We start from the raw sequence: 13,278 nt of genomic DNA, 5'->3' as shown, positions 1-13,278 counted from the left end.
CAAAAAGTTTTATGTAAGTTCTGAAAGGGAAGAAGGATAGACATCAGCTCTCATTGAGCAAATAAAGGAAAACCTGTATCCTCCCCATAACAAATGGGAATAGGAATGAGACAAGTGATGTCAGACACTGGTAATAGTTTGAAGAAAGAGGAGAGAGGAGAGAGAAAGGAGGTAAGAGGAGAAGAGAAGAAAGGGTGTTTTAGCAGAAGAGAGAGTTGTTCAGTCTGGCTAAAACACAGGTACAAAATCAATAAACAACATTCCATTTTTATAATAGAGAAACTAAATAAGCCACAAAGTTAGGGAAATAATAATTATTCAAGGTAGAAGCTAGATAAACAGACTCTGTGTTTCCCTGATTTCCCTGTTTTCTCTCCACCTGTTTGTGGCTTATTGCCTAATTAACAACGAGAGAATAAAAAGGGAAATTGTTTTTACTTATTGTTGTTCGCCCTCCATTCTCAAAGAGGACCATGACATCCAGAAGGTGAGGCTATAATATGCAAATGAATTGGATTGAAATGAGGGAGGGCTGTGCAAAGTCACCAGTCTCACTTTCTTCTCCAGAGCTATCTGAGTTCAGTGGCAAGATATGGATCAAGAGGACTGGAGATACTCTAATTATCAAGACACTGTCAAATGCCTTTCTTAGAGATTCCATGGGATTGGTTTGGAAGTACTTCTTCAAAAGTTCCTAAAGACCCGGTAATTGTTTATGTAGCTCTCTAATGAAGTGTGAAGTGTGCTAATAGCCATTACTTAATGTCTACTAGAAGGCCAATTTTTTATCTGATACTGAATAGTTTTGAAAAAAAAAAACAGAGAAAAGAGAGTCAAAATAAGTTGGGTCTGCTTTTTAAAAAAGATTAGTACAATTAACACCCTTATCATTCACAAGATGTATTGAGCATCTATAGAACTTTGAAGTAAATATAATACTTTTGAATGCACCATTTAATATAGGAAAATTTTGTGAGAGGAAAAGACAGCATCTCAATCTTCCTTGGGCCATGCAATTTGACTCTCAAAAGGTTTTTTTAAGTTCTAAAAGGCAAATCCAAGTTTTTATTAATCCTATGATTGGAGTCATAACTAATTTGTAAAATTTGTTAATTCCTGAGATGTAAATATTCACTCTAAAATTTTAACAATTAGTTCTCCCAAGCCTCCCCATTCAGCTCCATCCAACATAGCTTTGCTTAGATATCATCTAAGCTCTTGACGGTATAACAGTCAAGAATCAACAAAAGTAGGTTGTGTGATATCAGAATGAAGACCAGTCAAGTGTGGAAAGGATCATCACCAGAAGGCTAGATCCTAAAAATTAATTTTTATAACTGTAGTCACTCATAAAACCATCTCCATGGGATAGAGAGGGGTTTCTACCTGCATCATTCTAGGAAGTGTCCACATGGTGACATCACTGGTCTTTCAGTATATATAGAATTACGTTGAAAGAAAGGGATAAGTACTCTAATTTCAATTTCCTAGTGTGGACATAATACAAAGTTCCATCTCTGGCATACATAATCCTTCAGTACAGTTCACATACTCAAACAATAATGGACAATTATATTTATTTTTGGTTCAGATCTATTAAGAAAATATCCTCTTCAGATCCTATTCAGATTAACAACTCTTCTGCAATCATAGCTTTAGAGAAGTACCATCTTAGTGCAATGCCAGGGATATAGTAAGCAATTCTTAAAACCTGATTGAGTGACCGACTAGTTTTGTGCAGGTCACTAAAAGCTGAAGTTACTTGTCCAGAATCATGATGTCACAATGTGTTTCACCAGAAGAATTTACACTCAGGTCATACTGACTCTAAGGACTGCTCTGTCTTAGAATGTCAAGCTCACAGAACAACATTAGTCTTTATTTGTGGTTCTTCCCCATCAAGCATCCAAACAAAATGTAAAAAAGGAACTTACCCAGCATCTGGTGATATGTTGAAGGCAGAGTAGTCAATTTTTGGAGACAATCAATCACAAAAGGAAGTAAGTCTTATAGGAGCAGGTGGGGGGTAAGAGAGGATCGAGAAAGAGATGGAAAAAGATCAAGAAGCAGGAAGAAGATAAAGAGACAGAGGGAGAGGAAGAAAGAGAGAGAGAGGGATGAGGAAAGGGAGCAGAGAGAACTGGAGAGAAAGGGAAATAGAAAGAGGGAAGAAATGGAGAGTAGAGGAAGACAGAAACAGAGAAGGACAGACAGAACAGAAAAAGAGAGGAAAGATAAAGAAAAGGAAGAGAGAGCGGGTGAGGGAGAGAGAAAGAGAAAGAAAGAGAAGGATCGAGATAAAGAGGGGAGACAATAAAAGGGTGAAGAGAGAAAAAAGAAAGTGAGGGGAGAGAGAGGAGGACTGTTGAGAAAGAAGAGAGAGAGAGAGAGAGAGAGAGAGAGAGAGAGAGAGAGAGAGAGAGAGAGAGAGAGAGAGAGAGAGAGAGAGAGAGAGAAATGGAGAAAGAAAACAGACAAAAAGACAGAGGCAAAAAAAGAGAGGGGGAGAAAGAAAGAGAGGGAGAGAAAGAGGGGGGCAGAGGGAGGAGACAGACACACAGAGACAGAGAGATAGAAAGAGACAGAGAGAGACTATTTTAAGCATCTTGGGAGAAATCATTTCATGAATACAGAGCTTTTCTCCCAAAGGAAAAACATAACTTTTCATCCATTCTCCTTCCCAGACCAATGTTTTTAAATGATGGATTATGGGAATATATAAGAAATGATTCTTTTTGTTTGTTTTTATTTCAGTTACTATCAACTACAAGCAAACTTTAAGAGATTTTTTACTTCATTTTTAAAAAGAAAAGGATAATTGTAACTTCCAAATTTAGATTTAGAAACAGATTTAGATAAGTCATTTCTCTAATCCTCAGTAAAATTTATATAACTTAGAGGTGAAGGAGATCTTTTCAGAGATATCTTTTATTGTATAGATGAGAAAGTATTGATAAAATGTGATTATAACAAAAAATAGGGTTGAGAGTGGAAGAAGTAAAAGAGGAAATTTAAATCAGATCTTACAACACCATATACTGGCTCAATTACACTCCACTACTTATATGGGACATCACTGTTCTAAATGATCTGAAAGACTCTTTCAATTCTAAATATTAATTAAATGTTTTTATAACTCACTAGTGGCAAGGGAAAAGTTACCAAAACAGCTGATTATTTATAAAAAAGAACTTTCTTCAACAGAGGAGGCTACAATTTAGTTTATTTCCAAGGAGAATTATAAGGACTTTTATTCTGATTAAGAAATCCAATATTTTTCTCTTAAGACACTTAGAGCTACTTTTATGTCTTTCTTTTACCACTAAGTCTGTTCAATAGGGTCTAATCCTGAGCTCTGTGCCATGAACACATACTCGCTCCTTTCGGTGTTGACCATAGACGCCAGTGACAAAGGAACCTGAAACTATTGAGTCCCCAAGAAGAATTGAAACAGTGCTTTAACATGTCTTTCTCCTCCATCCAGAAAACAATTCCCTTTTATGAGCAGTAGGGAGGGAATTAGATGGGGCAAGAACACGGCAGCTCCCTCTTCAACCCCACCTTGGAACATCTTGAGATCATAGGACTGAGAGTTAAAATTGACCACAGAGATCATGTTTTCCAATCTCCTTTTATAAATGAGAAAAGTCAGGTTAAGAGAGGCTGTGTGGTCTTAGCCAGCTTTAGAGAACCCTAGGCTAAGAATTATCCCAAGATTATGTAGGTAAATATTCTGTCAATTATCAATTGTTAAGTGTTTATTATATAATAATACCAGGCACTGTGCTAAGGGCTTTCACATCTCAGAATGTAATGGAGGGCATAAATTATAAGTTTAAAAATTCAAATTAAAAATCAGATGTCAAATTGAAGAACCCAGACTCAAATCTCAGCTTTGCTATCTCTATGGGATAGCTAGGTGGCATAGTGGATAAAGGGCCTGGAGTCAGGAGGACTAATCTTCCTGAGTTCTAATCCAGTCCTAGACACTTACTAGCTATGTGGTCACCCTGTTTGCCTCAGTTTCCTCATCTGTAAAATGAGCTGGAGAGGAAATGGTAAACCGCTGCAATATTTTTGCCAACCAGCTGTGTGATCCTGTGCAAGTCACTTAACCCTATTTGTATCAATTTCCTCATCTATAAAATGAGTCAGAGAGGAATGGCAAAATATTCTAGTAAGCCAAGAAAATCCCAAATGGGGTCACAAACAGGAAATGACTGAACTTAAAAGAGCTTAGGAAAGTAGCTTATGCACCCAGCTTCTCTGACTCAGGATTCAAAAAGAATAATCAAATAAACAAATAAATATGAGAAATAAAGTCCTACATGAAATCCTTAGCACTTAATAGAATAGAACCAAATGAATTAACAAACGATAAAAGAGCATTGAATGTTTTTGATCGTGATAAACCTTTTGTGGGCTTCCTGTTCTGCTACCATGCCATGTTCTTTTTTGGAAGAAAGGGACACAGGCTAGGTTATCCTTTCTGACTCCCTGGACTCTGAAAACAGAGCAATCATACAAGTAGCAAGTGGCAGAGCTAAGATTTGAACCTATATTCTTTAACTCAAGTTTTAAAGCAATCTGAGAACAGTTATTTCATCAGAGGAGAGAGCACAAAAGAAGGATCTGTAGGATGGACATTTCATAGATGGGTCTATGTAACCTCTACTGAAGCTATCATCTGAGGAGATTTCTGGTCTAAAGGGACTCATGGCTAAACCAACCAAATCTAACAAAACTATCAGAGCTAATGCTAGAAATTCCTTTCCCAAGGGAAAATTCAGTCCAGACAGGAGAGAGGTTCAAAGGATGGTTCCCCATGGGTACAGTCACACAAAAAGACATGAACCTGTCCTCTTAGAGTCTGGCTGGCATGTCTCAAAGTTTAACTGGATATACCTGACTCCCAAAATCCTAGAAAGAGGTAACATAAGATGGGAAGAGAGATTGTTTGATGATAGAATCATGAGCTTAGTGGTCAACTATGATGAAACTAGGAAAGACTTGACAATCAAATGGAAGAATGTTTCAAGGAGAAAGAGACCTTCCACCACCCACCATCAACACCACTGCAGCAATTCCCATCAATACCTTGAGACAAAATTCTGATTATCTAATCCCAGTTGTAGTGCTGGATTTTATCAAGCTAGAAAATTTTCAAATATGATGATGAATTTCATGGAAGTCAAGACAAGTCAACAAGCATTTGTTAAGCACTTACTATGTATCAGAAGTATATTAAGCACCAAAAATACCTAAAAAGGCAAAAGAGTCCCTGTTCTCAAGAAGCATACAGTCTAATAGAGATGATATGTAAACAACTTATGTATGAATTAGACATATATGCATGAGATCTCAGAGATAATCTCAGCAGGAAAAAAGACATGAGGATTAAGGAGGATTTCTTTGTAGAAGGTGGGATTTTTGCTGACACTAACAAAGCCAGGAGGCTTTGATGAAGAGAGAGAGGGTTCCAGGCATGGGGGACAGTTGGGAAAGAATGCTCTGAGCTAGTAGAATGTTCTGTAAAAGAACCAACAAAGATGTCAGATAAACAAATCACAGAGTACATGGAAGTGTAGGAAAGTCTCTAAATGTGGGAGTCAGGTCATGAAGGGCTTTAAAAATCATGAAGAACAAGCTCATCGGACTACCAGGTACAGAGCCAAGTTGGCAGAGTAGAGAATTCTGAGTTTCCCAACATTCTCCTCCAAATAACTTAAAATAATGCCTTAAATTAAATTCTTGAGTGACAATGACAGAAGGTCAGACTGGGACATTCTATCAGCCCAAGACAACCTAAAAAGTCAAGAATGGAAATCTGTGACACAGGAGAGTTGACTCATCTGGAGTGCACATGGATAAAACACCAGTGGTGGCATTAGATAGTACTGACAGAAGCAATAACTGTTTTGGGAGTTCTCAAACAAAAAAAATTGTAAGGGAACTTGGCAACTGGTCAGTAAGAGATTAGAGGATGCCTCTGTACTACGACCAGACACAAGACCAGATACTATTTAGTAAATTCTATTTTTATAAGCACTTAAGGAGTAGAAGTCCTGGGGGGCAGTATCATTTTTTTATCTCAAGAGATCGGGGACCCTGAAAAATAGAATGATTTCTGATCCTAAGGAAGGAGAGAGCCTAAGGAATTGTATCAATTGCAATTCCAAGGGGTCAGAAACTTTTTTCCTGAGCTAAGTATCAGAGTACAGAACAAAAGAGCAGTGACTACACTTCTCAGATCATATCACTTTGGAAACACCAAAAAGTTTCAAACCCCAAAAACTACTTCTGAAAACAGCAGTTTGAAAGAGCCTGAAGCTTGAGGCAAAGTTGTTCTTCACATAGACAAACACACACACCGTCATAAATGGATCCCAACATTACATAAAATTCCAGTTCGAGAAATAGAGTGGGAAAAGGAGCAAACAACAAAAAACAATTAAAAAGTACTATGGTAACAGGAAAGATCAAGATACAAACTCAAAAACAATGAAGTCAAAATAGGCAAAACATAAAAGAAAAGTGTGAATTGGACACAAGCCAAAAAAAGAATTTCTGGGAGAGCTTTAAAATTTTTCAGCATCAAATATGTCAAAGGGAATATTGGGTAAATAAACGAAAGCAAAGGAAGAAAATTATGAAAAAAATAACTGACAGGTTGGTAAAAGAGACACCAAAAATGTTGAAGACAGTAACAGCTTAAGGAATAGAGTTGGTCAGATGGAGTGGGGGGGAGAGACAAAATTTCACTGAACATAATTTCTTAAAACTTAGAATTGAGGGTTCTATTAGACATCAAGAAGTGCTGAAAGACATAAGAATAAAAAAAATAGAAGAAAATGTGAAATATCTCATTAGAAATACAAGTGACAGAAAAATAGATTGAGGTAACAAAATTTAAGAATTTTGAATTGTCTGAAAGCCAGGATTAATGAAAGAGCCTAGATAATATATTTCAAGAAATTATCAAGGAAAACATCCCCAAAATCTAAAGGATAAAAATGGAAATTGAAAGAATCTACCAATCACCACCCAAAAGAAATTCCAAACTAAAAATTCTCAAGAATATAACAAAATCCTAGAGTTCCAGGTAAAGGAGAATATATTGTAATCAATCAAAAAGAAACAATTCAAATATCATAGAGCCACAGTCAGAACAACACAAGATTTAGCAGCTTCTATATTAAAGGACTGAAGATCTTGGAAGATGATTTTCTAGAGGGCACATTGCAACCAAGAATCATCAGAAAAACTGAGTATAATATGGGTAGGAAGGGAACGGATATTTAATAAAATTGAGGACTCAGAAGAATTCCTGATTAAAAAAATAAAAAAATAATAATGAAAAGAAAATTTGATTTTCAAACATAAGACTCAAAAGAAACATAGAAAGGTAAACGTGAAAGAGAAATTATAAGGAATTCAGTTATATATGGGAAGATAATACAGGTATCATCTAAGAACTTTATCATTATTAGGGAAGTTAGTATCCTACATAGAAACAGTTTGGTAGAATGAGTCAGTTATGTTGGGATGATGTAAAAAATGGATAAGCAAGAAAAAGGTTTCCTAAAAGAATGGAAAAGGGAGAGGAAGTATGGGGGAAAACTGAAGGAGAAGGGGAGAAGAAGGGACACATTTAAAACTCAGTGATCAGAAGCAAAGCAGACCAGAGGAAGAACAAGATAAAAGAGAGGAAGAAAGGATAATCAGAAGGAAATAGCATGAAGTGAAATGCAGTTAGTAATCATAACTATGAATACGAATAAGATGAGCTCATCTAAAAAACAAAAGTAGATAGCAGAATGTATTAGAAACCAGAATCCAACAATTTGTCATTTACAAGAAACACGCTTGAAACAGAAGCTGAAATAAAGAAGGATAACAATCATGAACGAAATAAAGCAAAAGCAAAAATGGACCTCTTCAATAAGGTTAACCAGAGAAACTACATCCCACACAACATAAACTATTTGAATAAATAGGTAAGAAAGGAAACCTACCAAATTTCTTTCATGACACAGATATGATTTTGTTACCTAAACTATAGAAAACTACAGACCAGTTTCCTTAATGAATAGCAATAAAAAGTTTGAAATACAAGGATCATACACTATATTCAGGACAGATTTATATCAGAAAGGCAGGATGAGTTCAATATTAGGAAAACCATCAGCATAATTGACCATAACAATAACAAAAACAAAAAAGTCATCTAATATCAATAAATGCAGAAAAAAAACTTTGGTAAAATGCAATATCCATTCCTATTAAAAACACTAGAAAACACAGGAATTAATGGAGCCTTTCTTAAAATAGAGTATTCATCAGAAGCCAAGAATGAGCATTATTTGTAATGAGAATAAACTTGAAGCCTTCCCAAATCAGGAGTGAAATAAAGATGTTCATTGTCATCACAGTTATTCAATATTGTACTAGATATATTAGCTATAGCAAAAAAAAAAGAATAAAAATAGGCATGAGGAAACTAAAATATCATTCTTTACAGAGAATATGATAAAATTAATAAAGATCAGTAGAAAATCAACTAAAAGGACCAATTGAAACAATTAACAACTTAGGTGAAGTTGCCAGATATAAAATAAACTCATATTAATTTTCAGCATTTCTATATAATATGAACAAAACCCAACAGAAAAAGAGAGAAATCTGTTTAAAATAACTGCAGGCAATATAAAATACCTGGAAGTATATTTGCTGAGACAGATCCAAGGATTATATGAATACAATTACTTCTCACACAAAGATCTAATTGGAGAAAGATCAATTACTCAGGAGCAGGCCAAACCAAAATAATCAAAATGACAATTCTAAGTTAATTTGTTTATTCAGTGCCATATCAAAGTATGAAAGAATCATTTTATAGATCTAGAAAAAAATAGCAAAATTTATCTAGAAGAACAAAAGGCCAAAAATATCTAGGGAATCATTGAAAATGAATGTTAAGGAAAATGGTCTAGCAGTATCAAACAATATTTCAAAGCAGTAATCATCAAAATAATCTTGTATTATCTTAGAAATAGAGTGGTGGGTCTGGAGAATAGATTAAGTATACAATACTTAATAGAAAAGATCCATATTAAGCTGCTGTTTGATAAACCCCAAAATCCAAGATTTAGAAATGAGAATTCAACATTTTGGGAAAAAATCCTACGAAAAATGAAAAATGGTTTGGCAAAAACTAGGCATAGACCAACATCTCATACTGCATACCAAGACAAGCTCAACATGAATACATAATTTCAACATTGTCAGAGGACACATAATGAAAAATGTTAGCCACCTTCAGAAAGAAAACTGATGAACTCTGATATAGATTTGAGCATACACTTATTTACCCTTTGTTTGATTTTCTTTTTGCAACATGACTAATATAGAAATAGGTTTTGCATGACTTCATGTATATAATCAAAATCATATTGCTTGCCTTCTGAAGAAGCAGAGAAAGGTGAAAGGGAGAAAATTTCTCAAATGATTGTTTTTAAATTTTTTGCATATAATTGGAAAATAATAAAATAAATAAAAATATTTTTTACAAAGCTCACCAAAAAATATTGACACCCCCCCATTCCAAGGGAATGATTTTTTTTACCACAATAACTTGAAACTGTAAGGTTTGGAGACACTGAAACCCAAGTTAGTGGGTTAGTAATAGCACCAATGAAACTGAAGACCTTTGGAAGCACTGAAAGATATCCTGAGCCAAAGGCAGACAGCCAATCTAGTGGGAGCTTAAAGAATAATATTAGTGCCTTGAATTTGCCCAGATCTTTTTATTTTTTTTAATCCATTTCCATTTATCATCTCATTTTATCCTCATTTTCAAAACTAGTGGGATGGGGATAAGTAGAAGATATTATTATCCCCATCTTAGAGAAGAAGTAACTAGACACCAAGAGGTTAAGTGATTTAGCAGAGATCACCCAGTTAGAGGCCAATCTTAGAATAGAACCCAGAGCCCCCCTAGACCTTCTACTATAACACATTAGAATAATTACTTGATCAGCATTGCTAGTCTGATCTATCCCTTGGGAAGGCAAAAAGTTAGGATACTTAGAGGATGAAACATAATAGTAATAACTCCCACTTACATAGAAATTCCTTTCCTATACATTTAAAATTTGTCTAATGAGTTTGGGTTGTTAGGCTATTTTATTTTACAAATGAAGAAACTGAGTCCCAGAGAGTTGGAATGCTTTGCTCAAGATAACACAAAAAAAATTAGTTGAAGAACTAGGAATAGAATCCAAGTCTCTTTCAGTCCCAAATTTTTTCCACAACACCACAGCTGCCTATTCCCACTGAGCCAGTTACTAGTATTATTTTATGCCATAAAAGGAGAGCACAATATTTTTAGAAGATTCAAATATCCATATATAAATAAATCTATCTAATTAGATGGATCTTATCAGCAGTGCTATCTTTAGTGAAATTTTTAAATGAATAGCAGTAACACTTCTCTTTGAAGTATTGTTCTCCCCCTCCAGAGTTTTTTTAGCATAAGGAGTAGCATGTGATCATTTGGAATGGGGACAAGAGTCATAGGTACTTAGTCTTTATAGAGGTGTCTGGATGGTGAGTATATGGAAATTGAGGTCAAAAGTAGAATGACATAGGAAAATATATCCTAACCAAAAAGCAGAAAATTAAATTCTGGTCTCATCTGTGACATTAACTAGCTGAATGAACTTAGCTAAGTCCCATCCCCTTTTTGAGCCTGAATTTAATTTTACTTTTATCCATAAAATTAACAATTTACCTATATAGAATCTCAATTGCATTATTTAATATTTCCTACTTAATCAAAGTTTCTCTTAAACTAAAAATATTAAGCCATATGTGATCTCAACAGGGCAAAGTATATTGGGACTATTCCTTCCTTATTCCTGGAATCCATGCCTCTCTCAGTATTGTTAAATTCATTTTCAAGTTTTGGCTACCATATCAGACTACTGGGTCATTTTGGATTAAAACTCTCCCCAGACATTTTTTCGGATGAATTATTATCTATTTCTGTTTCTATCATAAGATTATAGATTTAGGGCTAGACTAAATAATTGAATCCAGCCCCCTCAATGAGGAAACTGAGGCTCAGAAAGAATAAGTGGCTTGGCATGGGTGGCAAAGCCAGGAAATGTCAGAGGCAAGATTGAATCTCAGCTTTTACTTATGCCAAAGGAAATGTGGTATTGAGTAAGCCACATTTCTTGTAAAGCTGATTTTTAGTATTCAAGTGTAAGGCGTGATTTATTATTTTTAGAATTTCATAAGGGCAAGGGGAGGGGAAAAAGGAGGGGAAGAAATTTACATAATAGCTTTAGTATATATTTTAAAAGAATAGAAAGTTGTGGGTAATAGATTTGTAGTTTCATGTGCAATTTTTTTTATTATGTTGTGTTGTGGAAATGCTTGTTTTATTCCATAAATTTAAAATTAAATATTTTTTTAAAAAATTTAAGCTTACAAATTGTAAAATGTTATACCATGGCTTCCAGTCCTGCCTCAGAACTGAACTTGTTGGCATTTCAGGAAACTCTGTAAGATTGTAAATTGTGGAGAAGGTGCCAACCTGCATTAATAGGGAGTTTCCTCATCAGTGAATCCTTATGGTACTGAATCAATAGACACAATTCCCATACTCCCACTCCTCAAAATTGTATGAGACATAGCCTATTGTAATCCTTTTGTATCTAACATCATTTCCCACTGTATTAGTTATCCTTCCTAGCTTTGGGTCATCTGCAAGTCTGATGAGCCTATACCATGTCATTTTTGCCTGAAATTCTCTTCCTTCTCATGTCCACCCCCCACTTCCCTCCCCCACGCCCACCTTCTGGCTTCCCTATACATCCTAGCTAAAATTGAACCTTCTACAGATAGACTTTCTCAATTGTTCATTGGGTTAGTGACTTACCTCTGCTGGTTATTTCTAATTTATCCTGTATATACTTGTTTCTACATAGTTGTTTAGCTGTAATCTTTCCCCATTAAACTGAGAGCTTCTTGAGACCAAGGACTGTCCTTTGCCTCTTTTATAGATCCAGTGCTTACAACAGTGCTTGAAATACACCAAGTACTCTATAAATGCTTTTTGATTTGTCTGACCGTGCCTTTATCTAAGTTACTGATTATATATATATATATATATATATGTGTGTGTGTGTGTGTATAATATATACATATAAGTTATATATACTATTAAGAATTTAAGAACAAGGGCAAGGACAGATGTATATGGCACTTCACTGAAGACCTCTTACCAAACTGAGTACCAATCATGAAAGATGATTCTTTGGATCTGCTTATCATCCAGTTCTGAAGTCTTCTGATTATAATATCATTCTTCCTTCTAACTTATCATATTGTCAGAAGCATAATTAATCTTGATTTTTCAAAACTTGTTAAAATTTAGGTAAACTACATCTACATTTGTCCCCAATCTACCAGTGTGGTAACCCTGATTCTCTCATACGTCAGTTCCATTTCCTTCCTTGATCATCTCTCTCTTCAGCATTATTCTTTATGCCCTTCCCTTTCATCCTAGTCATGGAGTGTTCAGGAGAACTAACACCTCTGGTGTGAGGGCTTGTCAAGCCCTTTTCAGGGTTGCTCATCCACCTTTAGTGTTCACTTGATTCACACCAACTCTCAGTTATGACTCCAAGAAGCAACTGGAATGGCTGCTGGTTGGGGGTGGGAGATGAGGGTAGTGTTATATAGAAGCAAGCAGTAAACTCTCATGACAAATAGGCTTACCAGGTTGAGGGTAACTGATAGTATCCAAACCTGTTGATGAATTAGGGGGATGTCTATACCAACCATATGAAGACTTCCCCTGATAGAATAGGCAAATGAACAAATTGTTTCATCATCCAGGAAGGCAAGTAAGGAAGGCACTGTGAAATGTTTAGAACATAGACATCAAAGATGTCAAGGTCATCCACTGCATCCCAGCCATCATCAGTTGTCTTGACTTTTGTTTTGTTTGACTTCAGCGACTCAGGAAGAGAATTAATTTGATGACTTTGTGCAAATGTACCCCACTTAAATCTAATTTCACACCCAAGTCAAGACACTATTCATGGTGTCCTTGTTCCTTCTCAAAAATATAGGACAAACAACAACTATCCTCCTTAGACATCTCCATCACCAATTGAGAGACTTATACCTTCTGAAATGGTATTACATGATTCACAATTCTATAGAATCACTGATAATATGACAATGTTAAAAAGGAAAAAGGAA

At 35.3% G+C, this 13,278-nt stretch overlaps 1 long non-coding RNA gene across 1 annotated transcript in view; it reads right to left on the bottom strand.

The window, feature by feature from the left end:
- LOC141553205 (uncharacterized) overlaps positions 1 to 13,278 on the bottom strand; it is a 40,831-nt gene that overhangs the window by 20,785 nt on the left and 6,768 nt on the right. The gene's annotated exons all lie outside the window — the stretch shown is intronic.

The sequence above is a fragment of the Sminthopsis crassicaudata genome, chromosome 2, assembly GCF_048593235.1.
Source record: "Sminthopsis crassicaudata isolate SCR6 chromosome 2, ASM4859323v1, whole genome shotgun sequence".
NCBI lineage: Eukaryota > Metazoa > Chordata > Mammalia > Dasyuromorphia > Dasyuridae > Sminthopsis > Sminthopsis crassicaudata.
Note: the sequence above shows the minus strand (reverse complement) of the source record. Positions and strands in the feature narration are given on the sequence as shown.